The 21,527-nt window shown below is 34.4% G+C and overlaps 1 long non-coding RNA gene across 4 annotated transcripts in view; it reads right to left on the bottom strand.

Annotated features, from left to right (window-relative positions):
• The window catches only part of LOC129058743 (uncharacterized), a 686,790-nt gene that overhangs the window by 168,179 nt on the left and 497,084 nt on the right, over positions 1-21,527 (bottom strand). For 2 of the 4 annotated variants that reach the window (XR_010139317.1, XR_010139316.1), the window contains exon 4: positions 14,629-14,837. The exons of 1 other annotated variant lie outside the window; for it this stretch is intronic. This is a non-coding gene — a long non-coding RNA (uncharacterized LOC129058743). Of the gene's footprint in view, positions 1-10,853; positions 10,940-14,628; positions 14,838-21,527 lie in introns of all 4 variants that reach the window. One more of the 4 variants, XR_010139319.1, reaches the window with a different exon arrangement.

Genomic DNA, 21,527 nt, shown 5'->3' with positions numbered 1-21,527 from the left:
AATGTTTCTGGAAATTCGAAGTAATACATGAGCATCCATCAGGAATCAAAGTAGATTCAGCTTTTTTAAACAATCATAGGTTCATGAAACTGAGAGGAACCTTGTGCAATCATTTAGAAAAAGAAAAAAATGGATTTTTTACTCAAATGGAAAAAAATTATTTATAGACTTAAGGTTTCTAAAAGAATAGAATACACACATAAAGAAATAAACACAATCTACAGAGTACTAGAGAGAGTACTTTTAGTACAATTGACTAATATATCTACAAATAACAGGGATGCCTTTGTCATAAGTAATAAAATTTTACTCAGACATTGCTTACTATTTGAAAATGTTGCCTCTGAACTTTCAGGTCAATAATACAAATTATATTAATATTTCTTATAGGTACAAAATTCGAACAAAATGCCATGAAATAATATAATGTAAAAAATCAACAACAAATAGCAGACTGGGGAAAGAGCAACATTTAAATAAAATACCTTCAATTTTCCCTGAACTCATGTAATAGCTTCCATTTTATCATATTTTTACAGTTTCCTTGACGAGATCAGGAGCAAGACCCTTATTTTAGAACATGTAGTCACTGGACAGTATTTTTCTCTTGAGATAAGCTTATCTCCTGACTTTTGAAAGATTATTTTGACCACCATCTTGCTGTTCTCATATAAATCTTACTCTCATCCTGCAATGAGACCAATTCCAATATCAACCCTCGGTTACAAATTAGCCAGGACCAAAATCATTACACTGGGAAAATGAAGTTCAGACTAGTGTGTTTGAATTAAGGTATGAAGAAAGTCATTGAAAAACTGTTCTTTGGGTTTCTATTATCTTAAATCCTGTTTTATTCAACTGCTCCAGTGGTGGAAATCATGGTATAACCCAAAAGCTAAAGGCATAAAGTTGTTTTCAGTTTTGGATTCTTGTTATTTTTATAGGAAAATATGGCCCAACCAAAACAAATACAACTTTAAGCTTTACAGATAAAAAGATGATGGATCAAAATATACTCCTTCAGAGGAAAAAATGTACCTTTAAAAAGGAAATGTGGCCAAATATTTTTAAATAGTGAATATTTGAATGAGTGAATGAATGAATGAATGACTCTATCAACTAACTAGCTTTGCAAAAAGTGCACTGCATACTCAATAGTATGGAAAACTTAGTGCTAGTTGTGAAGGAGACAAAGATGCATATGTTATAAAAACCGTTAGAAATTAAAATCAATAAACACTAAACAAATGAGCAATATTTAGAATCTTCTCTTTGCAAAATTTTTGAGTTTTTTCCTTTTAGCTCTTCTCCTCAAAACATGCATACTTTATTTGTGCATGTAGTAACCATCTAGAGTAATGATTTTTCCAAATTCTTAGTTTATTTTCCATTCTTACTTGCTAAATAATCCTTCCTTTCCCTCATTGACTACTTATGTTATACATTATTATACATTAAATTGCATATGTAATATATAATATATACATAAGTATGATGTATACATACATAATATCTGAGCTATTATATACTAGGCTAAATTATTATTTCAGCATTATTCTTTTTTTTTCCTTTTTTTTTTCTTTTTTTTGGTAGAGATAGGGTTTCACTATGTTGCCCAAGCTGGTCTTGAACTCCTGAGTTGAGGTGATCCACCTGTCTCGGCCTCCCACAGTGCTAGAATTACAGGTGTGAGCCACCATGCCTGGCTTCAGCCTTACTCTCTTAATTATTGTAGCTGAAGTATGTTAAAAAAAAATGTGTATGGGGCCAGGTGCGGTTAGGCACGGTGGCTCATGCCTATAATCCCAGCACTTTGGGAGGGCAAGGTGGGAGAATCACTTGAGCCCAGTAGTTAGAGACCAGTCTGAGCAACATGGTAAAGCCTTGTTTCTACAAAAAGTGCAAAAATCAGCCTGGTGTGGTGGCATGCACCTGTAGTCCCAGCTACTAGGGAGGCTGAGATGGGAGGATCCATTGAGCCTGGGAGGTCATGATGGCATCACTGCACTCCAGCCGGGATGGCAGAGCGAGACCATGTCTAAAAACAAACAAACAAACAAACAAACAAAAAACCCCCAAAAATTTGTATGGTTTGGCCAGTCATAATGGCTCACGCCTGTAAGCCCAGCACTTTGGGAAGCCATGGAGGGAAGATTGCTTGAGGCCAGGATTTTGAGATCAGCTTGGGCAACATAGTGAGACCCTTGTCTCTAAAAAATTTTTAAAAATTTGCCAGGTGTGTTGGTGTGCACCTGTAGTCTCAGCTACTCTGGAGGCTGAGGCAGGAGGATCACTTGAGACCAGGAGGCTGAGGCTGCAGTGAGCCATGATTAGGGCACTGCACTCCAGTGTGGGCAACAGAGTTAGACCCTGTCGCTAAAGAAAAAAAAAATGTGTATGGTTACTTTACCTTTAGTACATTTCTTTTTCAAAAGTTTCTTTCCATTTTCCCACGTTTAGTACTCCAGTGCATTTTAGGACCCCCAGCTCTCAATTTGTTTAAGATATTTATTGTAATTACATTAGATGTGAATATATATCTATAATTTGGCAAAATTATTGTCTTTGTAGTGTTTAGTTTCCCTAATCATGCATATGATATAATTGTACATTTATTTATTTATTTTTGAGATGGAGTCTCGCTCTGTTGCCCAGGCTCGAGTGCAGTGTCGCAATCTCTGCTCACTGCAAGCTCCGCCTCCCGGGTTCATGCTATTCTCCTGCCTCAGCCTCCTGAGTAGCTGGGACTACAGGCACCCACCACCACGCCTGGCTAATTTTTTTGTATTTTTAGTAGAGACGGGGTTTCACCATGTTAGCCAGGATGGTCTGGATCTCATGACCTCATGATCCGCTTGCCTTGGCCTCCCAAGGTGCTGGGATTATAAGCCTGAGCCACCACGCCCGCCCTATTAGTTGTACATTTATTAAAATTTAAAAATTATCTTTTAACAATTTTTTTAGTTGTCTTCATATAAGTAATGCACTTTTCTTGTGAAAGTTTTATAGAGCTATTTAGAGTTTTGTTTGTTTGTTTGTTTGTTTTTTTAGACAGAGTCTGTCTCTGTGACCCAGGCTGGAGTGCAGTGGCGCGATCTCGGCTCACTGCAACCTCTGCCTCTTGGGTTCAAGCGATTCTCCTGCCTCAGCCTCCTGAATAGCTGGGACTACAGGAGTGTGCCACCACGCCAGCCTAATTTTTGTATTTTTAATAGAGATGGGGTTTCACTGTGTTGGCTGGGCTGGTCTTGAACTCCTGACCTCAGGTGATCAGCCCACCTCAGCCTCCCAAAGTGTTGGGATTACAGGCATGAGCCACTGCACCCAGCCTAGAGATTTAAAAGTATATTTGTGTGTGTGTGTGTGTGTGTTTCCAATAGGACTTCTTTAAAACTTCTATTTTCTAATGAGTTGTTGAGTTGTTGCTAGCATACACATATGCTATTGTTTTTTCTCTATTTAATGTATATTAAATTTTCATTTTTCTGGCCTTTCTAAGTTTTCTAATGATAACATTTATAAAAATGGAAGTGGTGTCTTCTAATATTTGTAATTCATATTTCTGTTAAAAGCTAATGATACAGTTAAGAAAACAGTAATGGCAGCCTAACTGAGGGCCATATTTCAACAGAAATAGATATTTTAAATACTTGTGACAGAGGTGAGTACAGAATTTTTTGTAGATCTCAAGCACATAGAGTTGGACTGAGCTGAGTTCCAATTTTACTTCTTTTCCAAACCTGTAAGTTTTGTGTTATGCCTCTTAATACATGGCCTTTTAAGAAAGCAAAGCAGACATTGTCTCTTTTCTTCTTTACTATGAATATTGCTTAGTCCATTACCAAATTATAGCAATCTTATAGCTAACATTTTACTCTTTCTTAAAAAAAAAAAAAAAAAAACAACCAACCAACCAACCAACCAACCAAAAAAAACCTTTACTCAACATTATTCAGTGCTTAGAGGGCAAAATAATTTATAATTTCCTTAGGGAAATTGTTTTTCTGAGTTTTAAACTGTTTCCATTTCTAATTTTGTGTTGATTTCCCAAAATCATGATACATAGCAAATCACTTGTGAAAAGCATCCTTCTAACAAACTAACTTTCATTTGTTTCCTTCTAATAGTTTATACTTGATCATGACAATTTTTTCGGGGGTGCCTATTAAGAACTTAGCTCTATGGTAATGAGCTAGAAGAAATGCTGAAGAAACACAAGCAATTCCTCTAGACTGTAAATAAACAAGAAGCTAAGTATGGCACCTGTATCAGTAGGTTTTATTGAGGAGATCCTTGAAGAATGAGTAGCATTTAAAGGAAAAGATAAAGGAGGTTGAGGGGTACTGTTGTACTAGGAAAGAGTGAAACAGGCAAGCTCAAAGGTAGTCCCTGGTTAGCATGACCTTAGTACAGAAATGGCAGGTGATTTTTGAAAGGTCAAGGCAAATATACCACCTTCACTCTATCCCCACTCATACCACTCTCCTGTAATGAATATCTTAGTTTTATTTTTACCCCAAATAAAGTTATTTAAATAATATGAAGGAAATATGGTAAAAGTTATCACATGTCTATTACTATTAGAGTCCAACCAAAAAAGGAAGAAACTAATAAAGAAACTAGTGACATATTAAAAATCTAAAATGACTACAATAAAGGGTTCACAGATTACAAGTTATCTTTTATCTAAGCTCCAACCCTTCTTGTTGAAGAAGATTCATTTACGAACCGATTTTGATAATAGAGTAAAACAAACATGTAATTTGTTAAACAACATGGATTTATAAAATCATAGGATTAAGTCTTTAGCCTTTATTCATAGTGAATTAGTTGGGATAAAGTTTAAAATTTATTTAAAAGAGATATTTTCAGAATTAAGTAGTTTACAATGGCCCAGTCTAAAGGAATTCACCTCAGGTTCAATTATGGCCAGCTTCTCTCATTTATGCATGACAATTGACTTCAAAACAACATACATTATTTCATTCTTGAATTAGTTACGGAAAAAATCTAATATGCACAATCTGTGTACCTTTAATTGCATCATAATATATTCATTATCTATTCAAAATGGGAAATACAAATAATGCATCTGAATAGAGTTCTCACTTTGGGGAGGCACAGAGAAATTAGTAAATTAATGTAGAGGTTGATTAGTGAAAGATACCCTATTGACCTGAATGACTTCACCTGCTGTGTGATTTATACACAGTGATGAATTTACAGACTGAAAATCTTATTGTTTATTCTGTCTTCCTCCTAACATATTGCTCAAAAAGCCTTTCAAAACAGTGTAATCACCAGTATGCATAGACATGGGACCACAATAATTCAGACAAGCAATTAAAAAGAAGTGTATTCCGAGTTATATAGCATATGAAAAAAGGACGAGTTTTGCTTAACTTTTATAGTACAACAAGTAGAATCAAGAATCAAATGAATAGTTTTTTTCTCTTTTTAAAAAATCTATTTTATTTATCTTACTTTAAGGAATAGTTTTTTACATGCAACTTTTCTATTGCATTTTAATTCATCTTCTAGAATCACCTATGGAATATTTGAGTGGCAGAAGGAGAGTACAACATTAAATCAATGGTTCGGAAAGTGCTCTACAGATCCTTGACGCCCTTTCAGGGGGTCTACAAAGTCAAATTTACTTTTATAACGATATTAAAATGTTACTTGCTTTTTTTTTTTACTGTGTTGGCACTTTGCACTGATGGTGCACAAGCAATAATGGATAAAACTACTCATGAACTTAAGGTACTGGCACTAAGCTATACTACTAGTCAGTGTATTCCTCACTTACACACACTTACACTAAAATAATAAATAGCCAGTTTCACTTTAGGAATGTTCTTGATAAAACAGGAGAAGTCATTAATTTTATTAAACCTTGACTCTCGAGGGCATGTCTTTAACATTCTGTTTGACGAAATGGGAAATCTGCATAAAGCACTTGTGTATATTGAAGTCAGATGACTATCTCAAGGAAAGCACTGGTGCAATTTTTGAGTCACCAGCAGACTTAATAAAACCAGTGATGGTATTAACCAATGTGGTTTAATTTTTAAATATTGCATAATAAAATGTATTAAGATTTGAAGTGAACAGATATTTTCCAAATGTGTCTAACACGTAATACTTCAAAATCATCGGTATGTAAAAGATCCATTCTAAGTGCCAAATAAACTAATGGTGTTAAAATACAGTGTATAGGAATTTCAGGCCAAAAGTGGTGGCTCACACCTGTAATCTCAACACTTTGGGAGGCTGAAGCAGGAGGATACCTTGAGGCTAGGCGTTCAAGACCTAGGCAACATAGCAAGACCCTGTCTCTAAAATTTTTTTTTTTTAATTAGCAGTTGTGGTGGCGTGTGCCTGTGGTCCAAGCTCCAAAATATAAATTAAAAAAAAAATAAAAATTTTGTTGATATTGTTTCAAACTCCACTTTGAAACTAACCTTTAAAAACCATGTTCGTAAAGTTTCAGTGGTGTATCAATAAACAATAGACATAATTATCCGAAATGGCTATTAAAATATTCCTCTTTTTCCACCCACATTTGTATGAGGTTAGTTTTTAAAAAACAGACTTCAAAATAACATATCACAATAGATGAATTGCAAAGCAGGTATGCACATTTAACTATCTTCTGTTATGCCACATATTATAGAGATTTGAAAAAATGTAAAATAATGCCACTTTTCTCAAGAAACAATTATAGTTATTTTAAAATATATATTATTTATGTTAACATGAAATGAGTTTTTAAATTGTAATTTTAAAATAAATTGTTAACTGTTTTAGAAGTTTCTCAGTCTTCATTTTTAATATGATAAATATTGTTAAATATAACCCACATAGGCAAAAGCTCTTTGAGGTCTTCAGTAATTTTAAAGACTGTTTCTAAGAGTTCTAAGGCCAAAAAAATGAGAACCACTAGTTTAAATAAATGCTTTAAATATTTAGAATTAGATTTTTTTGGCTTTTTAATAATTTTATTTTATTTTTTAATTTTGTTACTTTTATTTCCCATGGCACCTTGGCGATGTTGAAAACAAATACAAATACAAGGATGTACTCATTTCAACATTTTATGCACGAGCATGTGTCACACCAGTTTTGGAGGTGACAGTTTTGACTACAGGAACAAATCTAAGCAATCGACAAAAATAGAAGCCGGATAACTGGCTCTGACCCCTACCCCCAACATTTAAGATATGTCAAAGGACACCTGAATTAGGTTAAAAAAAATCAAGTTGATATGGGTATTTCAACAGTTTTCTGTGCTGCAAAACTGAAAATAAAACCATTTAATACACAACCCATTAATATCTGAGTTACACTGTTAGGAACTCTGTACTCGAAGATTCATAAAAAGTTGTAAGTTTTTAAAAATAAACTTTAACTTATTTAATAATCAGGTGAATTTTAAAAGAGAATTTACTCACAACTTGAATTAGATTTTTTAAATTTGTTTTTTAATTGGCAATATTGTTTGGTGTACAACATGATGTTTTGATATATGTACACATTGTGGGATGGCTAAATTAAGCAAATTAACATATGTATTACCTCATATACTTATCACTTTTTTGTGTTGTGAACACCTAAAACCCACTCTCTTAGCAGTTCTCAGGTATACAAAACATTATTTACTATAGTCACCATGTTATAAAACAGATCTTTTTAACTTATTCCTCTTCTTTAGCCAAAATTTTGCATGCTATTTTTTTCTTTCCCTTTTTTCTTTAAGAATATCTTTTTCTTTAAGAAAAATAAAATAGATTTATTTTTTAAGCTCAGGTCCAAATGAGCATAATGGGTTTTGTGCAGATCACTTCAATTTTCGGCCCCAACACTCACGTCCATGCTTGACCATGCTGCTAGCCCTAACCGTGACTATATTTCTCATCTGTAAAATGATAATAAAATAACATTAATAGTAATACCAACCTCAGTAGGGTTGTGAGGATTAAATACAATAATCCATGTCAAATTCTTGAGCACAATACTTGGCACTGAATAAGCATTTGTTGTGTTGTTACCGTTTTGTGACAGCTTCCTCCTTGATGTCATAGTAACAAAATGTTAATAATACCTTGAATATCTTTTGAAGTTTTCGGATATCCATATAAATGTCTCGGACAACATAATCCAGATGTTCTTCTACTACTGCTTCATGGAATTGTAGGTGAAACCTCTTAAGTGAAGATTTTTATTGGTCTTTTAAAATAAGGTGGCCAAAAATCTTTCTTTCTTTTTTTTTTTTTTTTTTTTTTTTTGTCTTTGGGGAGGATTCTGCCTTCTGAGCATTGGCAATGTTCAGTCTTATGATTCAGGATTATGTTTGTGTTCAGTCCTTTTTAATGAATAGATCCAGAAGAAATATTAGTACCTGCTGACACCTTGGCTTCAGTATAATTGAGAAAAGACGTTTGTTTAAGACATTGAATAATGTCTTTTGATACAAGTCAGTCAATAAGAATTTCAGTATTAATCAAAATGAGGGAATGACCTCTTATTGAGAGCAGACTGTGTCACAGTATGTACTATGCAGTTGCTTATAGTAATCTTCAATCTTCCTAACAAATCGAAGTACGTATAGTTATTTCGACTTTATAAATGAGGAAACTGAGTCTTAGAGAACTTTAAGTAACTTTCCTAAGATGGTGAAGAGGAAGAAATAAGAACAAATTAAATCTTTTTTGGCTGACAAAAGAGGAGGTGAGAGAAATTTTCAAAGATGACAGATAAAGAACATTACAAGGGTGGAATGTAATGACGTTCACTTGTTCTTTGTTAACTATAAGGCTAGAAAGAAAATGGAGAGTTGAAAGTGCCATATAGAACAGATAATGGGAAGCACAGCTTGATTGTAAAAACACTATGGCTGTGCCTGTAAAATTCCAAAACAACTGTCAGTTAAGCATACTCAGTGGAAAAAGTCAAACTATTTATTTGATATAATGCACACAAAATAGTCACTTGGTTGGGCATAATTTCACTTTCCACTTTGAGTTTTCATTATAGTTAAATGGTCTAGAAAAAAAAAATGTGCTAATGTAGGTACTAACACTACTTGGATTCTAAGAATTACTTTAAACCTAACTTCGTTTTTTTTCCCTTTCACATCCTTCAAAAGAGTAATGTATGAGAATGAATTAGTACAAGTGAAAGTTGAACCATGTAAGGTGCTATGTTTGATAATCCTATGATAATTCAGCATATATGAAGTTCAGACATTTTATCATAAATCTCTGAATAATTATAAATCAGAACTCTGAGGAGTAATTGGATTAAAAGCTAGAATCCCCTTTCTGCACTCAAAACATGGGCTTATTAATTTAAATATGTAGCTTAAATAATGTAAGAGCAAATGTTTAAAATAGTATTAGTGAGATATCCTGCCATAGCCCCCTGTTTTTTCTCAATTTTCATATTTTTATGACAAAAATTAAACATTTTTAGCGGTAAAGAAGTCATAAAAGCTGTAACAACAGGGTAACATTCTTTTTTAAAAAACATTTATTTTAGGTTTCTGGGTACATGTGCAGATTTGTTATACAGGTAAAATTGTGTCACAGGAGTTTGTTGTGCAGATTATTTCATCACCTAGGTATTAAGTCTCAGGTATAATTCTTAATGGTTCTTAATGGTTACTTTTTGGCATTGAGGAAATCAGATGGATTTCTAAATATCTTTTTTTTTAAAAAAACAGCATACTCATTTATTCACTACTCTGACAAGCCTCCAGTTTACTAGAAAGGTACGGAATAAATAAGACAAGTTCAGAGGATTTTGAAACCTTAAGACCATTTTCTAATTGTGTAAGCTACATGTTGTTTAATCATTAAAAGTAATTAAATGACAAAAAAGTTTATATAAAATAAGGTACCTAACAAAAAGCTTTTTGCATTTAGAATACCAAGACTTACCAAATTTGGAAAGATGCAATCAGAAAAATAAGAGAAATGAATCCAGAATTTCCCACATTTGAAGCACAGTGTACACGCCTTGACAGAAGAGAGGTTATATAAATAACTCAAAAACCCTAATCTGAGTCACAAGACACACGGTTTCCTTTGTGTCTCACACAGAGACTCTGTTATACCTTAGTGGAAGAATCTAAACAGTGGAACTTACATGCTTTGAATCAAAAGATCCCCAACTTTATACACTCTAAGTACACATGGTGCTTAAAAAGTCCGCAATTCATATAACTTACATTAGCCAATAATGTAAGACTTTTATGCCCTCCAAAATGGTGCTTAACAGTCAAGCTGACCTTTTATTTTGAAATGTATAATGGAAAAGTGCATGTAATATTTTTCAAGTCGTATGGTTTTATGAATTAACTAATACATCTTTTTTTTTTTCTTTTTGTGGAACTTTTTGTCTGATTTTTTTTCTGAGAAAATGTGTGTCTGATTGAAAATTTCATATTTTGTATTTATTCTAAGTTTCCAGACCACAGATTTTGGCATTACTATGAAATATGTTATGAGGCTTGGTACTGGCTTTATATTTAGCTTATTTCGTTGGCTTAAATAAGTACATTAGTTGTTAACAATGAAACTTAATTCATATCAGGTGAACTAGGGACTACATCTGGGACTTGTTGTAACTTGATGTTCCATGGGTTTATTTCAACAAGGAAAGGAAAAGCATTTTAAACCACAGCTCTGATTCAGAAATGATTCTGAATTCAGTTGTTCTGTAGCATCTTGGACCTTGTCCATGTATCAGTTATGACACATCTCCCTCCCACATCTTGCCCTCCCAATTTGAAATAAGCACAATGTGTTTTTATCACTCTCCAAGTATTTAAATTTGCATATGGTACTTACAAGCATTTTGTTTTTCATTTGCAAACTTCAGATTCATATTTTTCCAAATAATGTGTCTTCGTGTGAAGAATTACATGTAGAATATTCTGTTGGTAAGAGTTATTTAAATTATTTACTGGCTCTTTTTCAGTTCCCTGGAAAACACGGAGGGTGCTCTCACTATTTGTCTGGCTTGTCTGGCTTTTGCACAACTAGATTTGAAAAATCATGTTGGAATGTGAGTCCAAAGCATCAAAATTTGTGAAAGCAGAATGTTATCCCAAAAGTGTCAAGCAGCCAAATGGTACCAATTTCAACAATGGTGCTAGAGTGTTTTTCAGAAAGATAGTTTCTGTTTTAAATCCCTGCTTTTTTTTTTTTTTTTTTTTTTGTCCAGCATCTATAGTTGTCCCAGAGCAGGACAAAGAGCCAGCAGCACCTAAAGCTTTTATCTTTTACTTTCTTTGGAAAGTCACTTGACATTCCTGCTGCATTAAAAAAATTTTTTTTGTTATTTGTTTATTACACCCATTGATCGGACATAGTTTTGGGGGGTAGATTAGTATTTTATGAAATATTACATATGTTTAGAAAAATAATAAGTACATTTTATATTTATGCATAAACACAAATCTAAAAGATCAAAGACAAGATCTAGGTTGAATATTATTCATCATTCATTCATTCATAAATATTTATTACATATATACAAGGCAGTTGCCAGGCTTTGTGAAGAAGTATAAAGATGAATCAGACACAAATCTATTCTCATTTCTTCCTATTAACATTACTGAAAAATATACAGATAGCTAAATGGGGATAAAAGAAGGAAAGAAGGAGAGAGAGAACAGGAATGATAAAAACAAATGTGGCAAAATCTTAATGATTAATAAATTTTGAAATAAGAGTATAAAGGAGCTTTTTGTATTATTCTAGATTTTCTGTATATTAGATATAATTTTAAAATTAAGTTTTTGAGTGTCTGCTCTGAAAAAAAAAAGTAGCTCAAATATCTAAGGAACAGAGAGTTTGTGAGGTTTAGGTCCTACTCAATTGTGGGAACTTCATCTCAAGTCTCTTTACTTCCTTACCGTTTCTGAAATCATTCTTCAAAGTTGGAGTGCACTCAATAAATGTATAAAAAATGAATCCTTATTTTTTTTCCCTTTGGAATCTCAATTTCCAGGGACTATGTCTTTAGGTCAGACCACAGAACTATTGTAAACTGCGTATACAATATACAAGAGAAAATATGGAAGGGACACTGTTGTCAGCAATTGTGTGTAAGCCTCACCAACTAAAAGGCAGTGGATTTGGACTGATGATTTCTTTTGCCATCTACTATCATTTAAACTGTCTATCCTCACTCACAAACTGTGAGCTGTTGAAAACTGGGCTTTTATTTTTCTCATCTTTATATGTCCAGCAGAGACCCTTGCATGTAGTAAGTGCTCAGTTTATGTTTGTTGGCTCCATGAGTGAATTAATATAGATTCAAAGGTTTTTGTGCCTGAGATCTTCAAATTGATTTCTTTTATTTTGATTTTTTTGCACTAACACTACACTGATCTTCGTGAGTCTGAGTTAGTCCCACCTGTAAAATTTGACCTATATGATTTTTTTATAATAGCTTTCTTAATTAGAACTGCAGTATGCAAACTATATTTAGGATATGGTATACAAGGAGTTTGTCAAAAGGAAAGCAGACTCGAAATCTGGAGAATATTAGTGGTCAGCTAATATATTTAACATGTGGTTAAATATTTAGTACATTTGATTGTGTCTCTTTAAAATGAAAGCCTTATATTATGTATATATTTTGAAATGACATTTGAATAAAAATATAAAAGGCATCTAAAGAGATGATGGGCACTTCTGGACTTGGAAAACCCCTCAGGTTTGATAACAACATTTTGAGTCATCTAAATTCATACCTATTATCACTTAAGTGAGCACTGATGCTGGCACTGGATCTTATACACATATTCAGATTTTTGTTTCCCTCATCATTCTGAAGGTTATCTCCCTGGTTGCTCTGAAAATCAGGTGACAACCATTTCCCATGATGCTTTAAGGGCTGTCAAACTGTCCGTCAAACTGTCACCTGACCAATCGTTCCCATGGTTCTTTTAGACTTCCAGTATGATAAATTGAAAGGGACTATTATCTGTCTGTTGTGAAGAGGAACTGTTTGGGCTTTGATAAGATATCACTACTCCCAGGTGAGAGGCTGCTGACAGCACATCAAGGCAAAACAACACATACAAACACTGAACAGGGGAGCACACGTTTACAAACATCTGTTGTCATTATTTATTACTTTTCTTTGGCTTTAAGTTTCTGACTCATCCTTAGATAATTCAAGAACAGATATTTTGCTTTCTTACTTGCAAAAACAGTTGCAGCTCTTTTCATCTTAGGAGAAGAACCTTCAAATTGAAAATACACCTTCCTACCTTTTTGGTTCACGGCACATATGCTTTCTACCTGGCAGCCAACAAGTTCTGTGTTCCTGCTGATGACATCATTTACTTTAAAAAAGTATCTGAGAATAAATACATTTCACTATAACAAATACATGAATTTTGGGGATAAATATAATAAAATTAATTACTTATGCCTGAGAGGTCATTATTAATGTACCACTTTACAAGAAATATGAGCTGGTTTTAATGTTGGCTTGTATTAATTTCTATTTTAGAATTGATAAGGTCAAATATTTCATGAGAAATAATGTTTATGACTTATTTTCGCAGCTTCAATTTTTAATTGCTCTGAATTATACTAATAGAAACATAAAAACTTGAATTTGTGCACAAGGAATATGAACAGAGGGAAAGATATTGTCCTCAGTGGACCAAGGTTGTAGTTAGGATTGGGATCAGGAAACCTAACTGTAAAGGCAGGGGGAAGCTTGGGAGGCAAAAGTTTTCAGACAGAAAGCTGTCTGGAAAGTAGGTATATTTTATTAGAGCTACAGAGACAGTTTTACACTTAGAATGTAACTCTTTGGACATATATATCTAAATAGGAGTCAATAGAAACTTATGTATTAAGAGCTGAATTCTTGAATCTTTACTACTTGTAAACATAATTTTATTCTTTAGCAGTTATTCTCTATTTTGTGATTTTTCCTTTTTCTCTTTTTTCTCTGCTACTCTAATGACATGTGCTGACAGGTTTTCCATGTGGCTCTGTGCCCTTACATGTTATCATTATATGAACAACTAAATGTGCCCTTTGGGGATCACTTAGGGAAAGCAATCTGTTGTTATTTATTGTGGTTTTTAGCAGAATAAAAGTACTGTAGTTGGTTGCTAACATCACCACCTTGTGTACAAATATTTTTTTGCATGCAGTTTCCTAATGTCATTAAGCAGTATTGTAATTTCATTACATAGTAATGTGGCACTTCGATTACAGACATTTAAATAATTTTGTAATTCAAAATTGGAAAATAATAAACCATGGTTTATTTTTAGTCCCTTGTAATTAGTTAGCCAACTAACACTCCTCTGAACTCATACAAGAAGGAAAAATGCCCCAGAACCCTTATAAACTGGGAATTGGTCAAAATACTCTTTCAAACAATGATTTAGGAATTCAGAGTAAAAAAGGCAAAGAAAGAATTAAATTCCTAAAGATTCATAATAATACCAATAGTACATATGGCTAGTGCCTAGGGCATCTAATTAGTGAACTCCTAATTCTAACAAATCTAATGTCTAATTCTGGCAAATCTAACTAAGGCATTTTTAGCTCACCCAATGGGCTAATATTGGAAATTACTACTTACTTCAAAGTATTATTTTGGTCTCTATCCAAAGAGTAGAACCTCTTGATAAGTTTCTGAATGTCAAACTTCTTTTTCTAGCGGCTTCTGGCATGTCAGAGCTCCACAGCAAGTTTTATAATTTTGACAGTCCTTGGAGATCAATGAAGTTGACTGGACTCCATTACTTTTCCAAACAGAAATACCTTGCAGTCCAATGAAGGAAGTAGTGGCTAGAGGGGAAAGGACCAGAATATTCAATACATTTGTCCTAGGTCCCAAAGGAAACAAACAAATGTGTTCCCTGTTACTCTTTCTCTCACAATAAAAATTTTAGACCATTTCTAGAAAAAAGCAATTTTGCATTTGTATTTTTGTGTTACTTCTTTCATAGTTTGTCTCCCTTTTGGTAAGTGAACTTGTTTTAAAATGTTAGATGTTGTTGGAAAGTAGCATGGAATGCTTCTTTTAGTTCTAGAATTTTCCTACTTAAAGGTAAAGTTTGATTATATGGCAAAAAATTAAAAATGCTGGTAAGGATACAAGGTAAAACATAGCAATCTAAAAGAGAGAGAGAGAGAAAGAGTGTGTGTGTGTGCATGCTCGATAGCAATCCTATGAGGCTGGCAGGGCAGGGTAACCAGTTTTATAGATGAGCAAATCAACGATAAGGAACATGACAGGACAATGCAAATCATACACATGTGGTAGCACAGCCAGTAAACAACTCAGTCAGTTCAGTGTTATGTCCTCTATACTACTTTTGTCCTTAGGGACTAGTACAGTACTTTAGCAATGTGGATATTAGGAATAAAGGCCATTTTGTTAGAAGTTTCACCCATTTTTCATGGAAGTCTATCCATATAGGATTCTGTTGAAAAGTCATCCTGGTGCCATACTGTCAAACACAGAAGTAGAAATTCACCACTTAACTCCTTATGTCCTTAACTTAGAATTAAACACAGAGTCATGTGAAAGGTGTTTCATTTAGCTCTAACAATAAATGAATGTGTGCACATTTATATGCATGGTAAATATGTAGAACTTAGATATGTAATGATTTATGAAGCATAAAATGAAAATTTTTGGAAATGTACCTAAAAGGAACAAAAATCATAGACACTTCCTTGTGGATATTATTTTAGAAAGCTTCAGGCTTTCATCCTAGTGTTATTTACTTCATACTAAACAGTCATTTCAGATGTATGATGTTTGAAGGGGGCCAACCACTTATGATCTTCATAGGAAAAAATAAACTTGCAAAGTCTTCAGAACGTCTGGTGGATGTTTTCCCATTATGTTGAATCTACTTTTGTTAAGCAATGTGACCGAACTGAATATAGCTATATGTAAAACCGAGATTCATTGAACTATTCACCTTTTTGATTGATTACTCATATATCTACAATGCTGCGACAGAAATGACAAATAATATTGCCACATTTTAATAAAGATGACTTTTGAGATTACAAAAATAGAATTAGATTACATACATTTAAAAAATCTCATTTTAATTTTTAAATTTACACAAGAAAATAAAGAGTACTACTTCGTGGAAATTGCTGAACAATTTCTTACTTTTTCCAAAAGATTCAGATAACAAAACAGATTTCTGTAAGACAAAGTGCAGCCAAATGTTCTCTTTGGCAAATATTAGAACTCACTTCTATGCCTGGGACATTAGGAAAATGCACTTGAATAAAGATAAAATTGAACAAACCTATCACTACCTAGAAAAGAAAGAAGTAAACAGTGGAGTTTATTTAAGCTAACTTTATTTCCCAAACTCAAAATCATAACAATAAAGTCCTTTACATGAGCAACTTTGTGACCTAAAAGAAGAGGCTGTCTAATTTCTTTCCATGCATCAAGCCAAATAAATGAAGGCAGAAAATCATTCTCTGTTGGCCTCCTGTGTAAAATTTCTTTTCTTATCATCTCATCTAGTCATATCTTTCTGCAGTCTGAATTACCCTCTTTTCCTCAGACTGGTAAGGCAGTGAAAGGATGTTTGTTCTGCTAATTAACTTTATTACCCTGATAACTCCCTGCAGCCTTTGAGGAAAACAATTACCGTTACTCCTTTTTTCCCCCACTGGCAAAAAAAAAAAAAAAAAAAAAAGAAAGAAAAAAGAAAAAAAAAGGAAAAAGAAAAAAAGACTATTAATTAGAAATGAGGCCCAGGTCCCTGCCATGTTATCCTGCCACGTTCCCAGGCCCTCGAGCAGGATAGCATTACATTGTCAGTAGTAATTTAGCTCTCATCTGTCTCTGCTAATTATTGTCACATTCATCAAATTCATCAACAAAAGTGCTCTCAGAAGGATTGCATATTTGCAGTTAATACAGCATAAACTGGTATTACCCATCACCACATTTGTGATGATGAGAGGGACACAACTTATTCATCCCTAATTAGAGCAAGCTGGGTAATTAATTATGCATTCCGCCTTATTACTTCTGAGTTCCCAGATATTGTTTGTCTAAAAAGGGGGAGAAAGCAGGAGAGAGAAGCCTGAAAATGCAAAAAAAAAGGGTGATGTGTTTTGTCACATGCGCTATGCCATAATTCCCACCTGACAAACTAGCTGAATCAGTGGAAAATTGCGAGTTGTCAGCAGCAGAATAAACTGCTGTAATAGCTGATTAATGATCAGCACCTGTGACAGGTGCTGTACGGGACTGTAAACTTGGTTTGATTAACAGTCACTGGACGAATAAATATTAGTGACAGTCAGCGGAGAGCAAGTTTGCTTGTTTTCTTCCCTGTTAACAAATCGCACGCATTAAAGTTATTGATATTTCTGTCTGAGACACTCTATTTTTTTGTAGTTATCTGGCAACATTGGCAGTGAGTTTTAATGGATCGTGTTTGTTTCCGTTCTGTTATTTTATTTCAGAACTAAATTGTATTTTGACAAGATGACCTATAGGGGTTTAAATTCACCAGGTGTGGAAGAAAGACTAAAAAATAACAGGATTCACACTTGGTTTAATTTATGCTCACCTGCTGGTAATCTGTGTGTGTATGTGTGTGTGTATACATATCCACATACATACATATATTCATTATACCCATTTACATGTATGTACAATAACTATTAAGGGATATTTATGCTAAAAACCATAGTCACAAACATATAGATATGTGATGTTCCCTTGTTTTTTAGTTTTAATTGTTTCTTTCCTCCTTCCTTGCATTGGATATTTTCCCTGGAAACATTGGCAGTGTGAGTTATCCCAACCCCATGTCTCAATCCAGAATTGAAGGGACCGTTTTCCTGAGGCAGCTATTCAAAACTGCTGCCAGCTTGATTGTTTCTACTGAATTGACCAGTTTCAAACAGATTGGTCAAGAGGTGATTAACCTGTTTGAGCTAACTGGTGATTAACCAAGAGTCCAGTTATGTGCACAGGCAAGCAAAGTGTAAGTAATGAAAGGAACCCAATTTATTTTATTTTTTTAATTTATTATTTTTTTTTTAGGTCATAGTCAAAGAAGCTATTTGCCTTAACTGTGGTTCTTTTGGATTCTTGAATTATATATGGAGAGATTAAAATTGTGGATTTTTGGAATCCTAAAGACATAGATTCAAATTGTGGTCCTGCTAACTAGCTGTGAGTTTGGATAAGTTACTTAATCTGTCTGATCTTTCCGTTTTTGCAGTGCAAAGTGAGGGCATTTCCAACTTGTATTATGCAGTTACTGAGAAGGTTAAATGAGATAATGTATGTAAAGCACCCTAGCGTGGTGCCTGGCATAGACATGACTCAGTGGTTAACAATTTAATTACTATTAACACAACAGTTTGAAATTTGAATAGTCAGATTATTCTCATATTCTGTTTCATATGATGAATTGCTTTAACACCAATTAAATTATTTTTTTTCTCCACAGACTCCAAAATAACAATGAAATTTAAAAAGCAAAACAAAAAACCAAACACCGCATGTTCTCACTCATAGGTGGGAATTGAACAATGAGAACACATGGACACAGGAAGGGGAACATCACACACCGGGAACTGTTGTGGGGTGGGGGGAGGGGGGATGGATAGCATTAGGAGATATACCTAATGCTAAATGACGAGTTAATGGGTGCAGCACACCAACATGGCACATGTATACATATGTAACAAACCTGCACGTTGTGCACATGTACCCTAAAACTTAAAGTATAATAATAATAAAATTTAAAAAATAAATAAATAAATAAAAAGCAAAACAAGATTACGCTCATTTGTTCCTGAGTAAAAACTAAGATTAGTAATATCCCAGGGTAGTAGATATCCCAAAGTGCTACTCTAAGCTGTTCAGATACTTCTTAGAGGCACAAAAGTTGCAACTGGTCAAGCGAGGTAAACTTTTTTTTTAAATAGAAATGCCAGGACCCACCACTAGGTACTCTGATTCTATTCATTTTGGGGAGCCCCTTGCTCATGGGCACGTTTAAAAAGTTCCTGGACCAGGTGCGTTGGCTCATGCCTGTAATCCCAGCACTTTGGGAGGTCGAGGCAGGAAGATCACATGAGGCCAAGAGTTCAAGAACAGCCTGTCCAACATAGCGAAACCTCTTTACTAAAAATACAAAAATTAGCCGGGCATGGTGGCACAGTTGTAGTCCCAGATACCTTGAGAGACTGAGGCAGGAGAACTGCCTGAACCCAGGAGGTGGATGTTGCAGTGAGCCGAGATCACGCCACTGCACTCCACCCTGTGCTACAGAGCGAGACTGTCTTAAAAAAAAAAAAAAAAAAAAAAAAGTTCTTCAGGTGATTATGTGTGTGTCTTCAAACTTTAGAACTGCGGATAAATACATAAAATTAGAAATTTGTGTCATGACAATAAAAAGAGTAAACATTGCTTCAGATGATAGAACTATTAATGTGAAATGGATGTCTAGAAACTTACATCCATCACATATGGGAGCTTTATCGTTATCTAAACTTGTTACTTAAAGTATCATGATTGAAACACTTTTTTTGTTGTTAGTTAATCCAGTTGAGGAGAAAAAGATCTAATAATTCAGACAGTAAGAATGATATTCAGAATCTATCAGCTTACTTTATACCACTCATTAGAAGTGCGGGGTCAATTGCCTTATCTCACTGGAAAAAATAAACCCAGTGGTGGTGGCCAAAACATTTCTGTGGCTGACAGATGAACTAAGTGGTGGCAGGGCTGACTGGTGATTGTGGCATGCTTCCAAGTGGATATCCTGCCGCACAAATGGTGACAGGGAGTTAAGAGACCAAATATTCCTGCCATTTGGGACATATAAACATGGATTAAAAATTAGGTAATTGGTAGTCTACGCCTGCTTCTTTCTGCACTTTGTTACCTAAACTTTGCTCATCCTTGGTGCATATGAGTCTATGGTTGTAGTAGGGTTCATTGGTCTATCACTTCTTCATTGCTGCTTGTGGTCAGAGAACCCAGGCAACCACATGAAACAAAGTGGATATTGCTCGTTTGACTAGAACATTGATATTCCAAATTATGTTACAGTTCCCAGAGAATCAGCTCATTCTCTATCAAGTTCTGCATCTATATTCCAGAATTCCTGTAGTCCTATAATGTCTTAATTTAAATGTTAAATTATTTAAAAGTATTGAATTATACTTTATCAAGTTTGATAAAAACAAAAAAGGTATTCTATCTCTGAAAATTTATTTATTTTGAGATAGGGTCTTACTCTATCACCTACTCTAGAGTGCACTGGCATGATCATGGCTCACTGCAGACCCGATCTCCCAGGCTCAGGTGATCCTCCCAGCTCAGCCTCTTAAGTAGCTGGGACTACAGGCTTGCACCACCACATCTTTTCTTTCTTTTTTTTTTTCAGTTTTAGTAGAGATGAGGTATCGCTATGTTGCCCAGGCTAGTCTCGAACTGAGCTCAAGCAATCCTCCTGCCTCAGTTTCCCAAAGTGCTGCAATTGTAAGTGTGAGCCATCACACCCAGCCCATCTTTGAAAATTTAAAGAGGAAAAGTCTCGCTTGGCACATGGGAATTGGGGATGGGTCAATAGGGAATGCCTGACTTCACAGGATGACTTGACCCTAATGGAGTTTTCTCTGGTCCAGAGCAAAGCATGGGCAAACTACTACCGGTAGGATAATCTGGCTTGCCCTCTATTGTTGTAAGGCCTTGCAAGTTAAAAAAGGTTTTTACGTGGTTAAAAAAATAAAAATATTTTGCATTATAAATATTATATGAAATTCAAGTTTCAGTGTCCACATATAGTTGTATTGGGACATAGCCATGCTCATTGGTTTCCATATTGTCTGTGGCTGCTTTTGTACTAAAACGGCAGAGTTAAGTAGTTACAACAAAGACCATATATTCTACAAAACCTAAAATATTTACTATTCGGTCTTCTCCAGAAAAATTTTGCTTGTTCCTGCTCAAACAAGCAAATTTCTCAAACAAGCAAAATTCTAAAATTTCTCAAATTTTAGAAATACCTGGGACAAATACATACAAATTGTCTGGGATCTTGTTAGACTATAAATTCTTGATTTAGTAGGTCTATTCTGCATTTCCAACAGGCTACCTACTGATACCGATGCTGCTGGCCTGAGGACCATACTTTGAGAAGCAAGGCGTTAAACTGTGACCCTCATCATAAACACGCAGAAGCCTAATGTTAGCCTGCTCAAGAACAGATCTTTTAGGAATGAACTCATATTAATTAAGTGCACAAGGTTGATGCAGAAGCCTAAAAATCTAATTTATTAACCCATCAATGAGAAATACAATAGGAATATTCTGTTCCTATAGACATGGCGCTTGGTATGCTGAATTAGAGCAGAAGGTTATTTTATCTCGCTCTCTCACCCAGGACGGATTGCAATGGCGAAAGTGCAATTCACTGCAACTTTCGCCTCCTGGGTTCAAGCAATTCTCCTGCCTAAGCCTCC

This window comes from Pongo abelii, chromosome 2 (assembly GCF_028885655.2).
Source record: "Pongo abelii isolate AG06213 chromosome 2, NHGRI_mPonAbe1-v2.0_pri, whole genome shotgun sequence".
Classification (NCBI taxonomy): Eukaryota; Metazoa; Chordata; class Mammalia; order Primates; family Hominidae; genus Pongo; species Pongo abelii.
The sequence above is the reverse complement of the archived record's forward strand: the minus strand, read 5'-3'. Positions and strand labels throughout refer to the sequence as shown.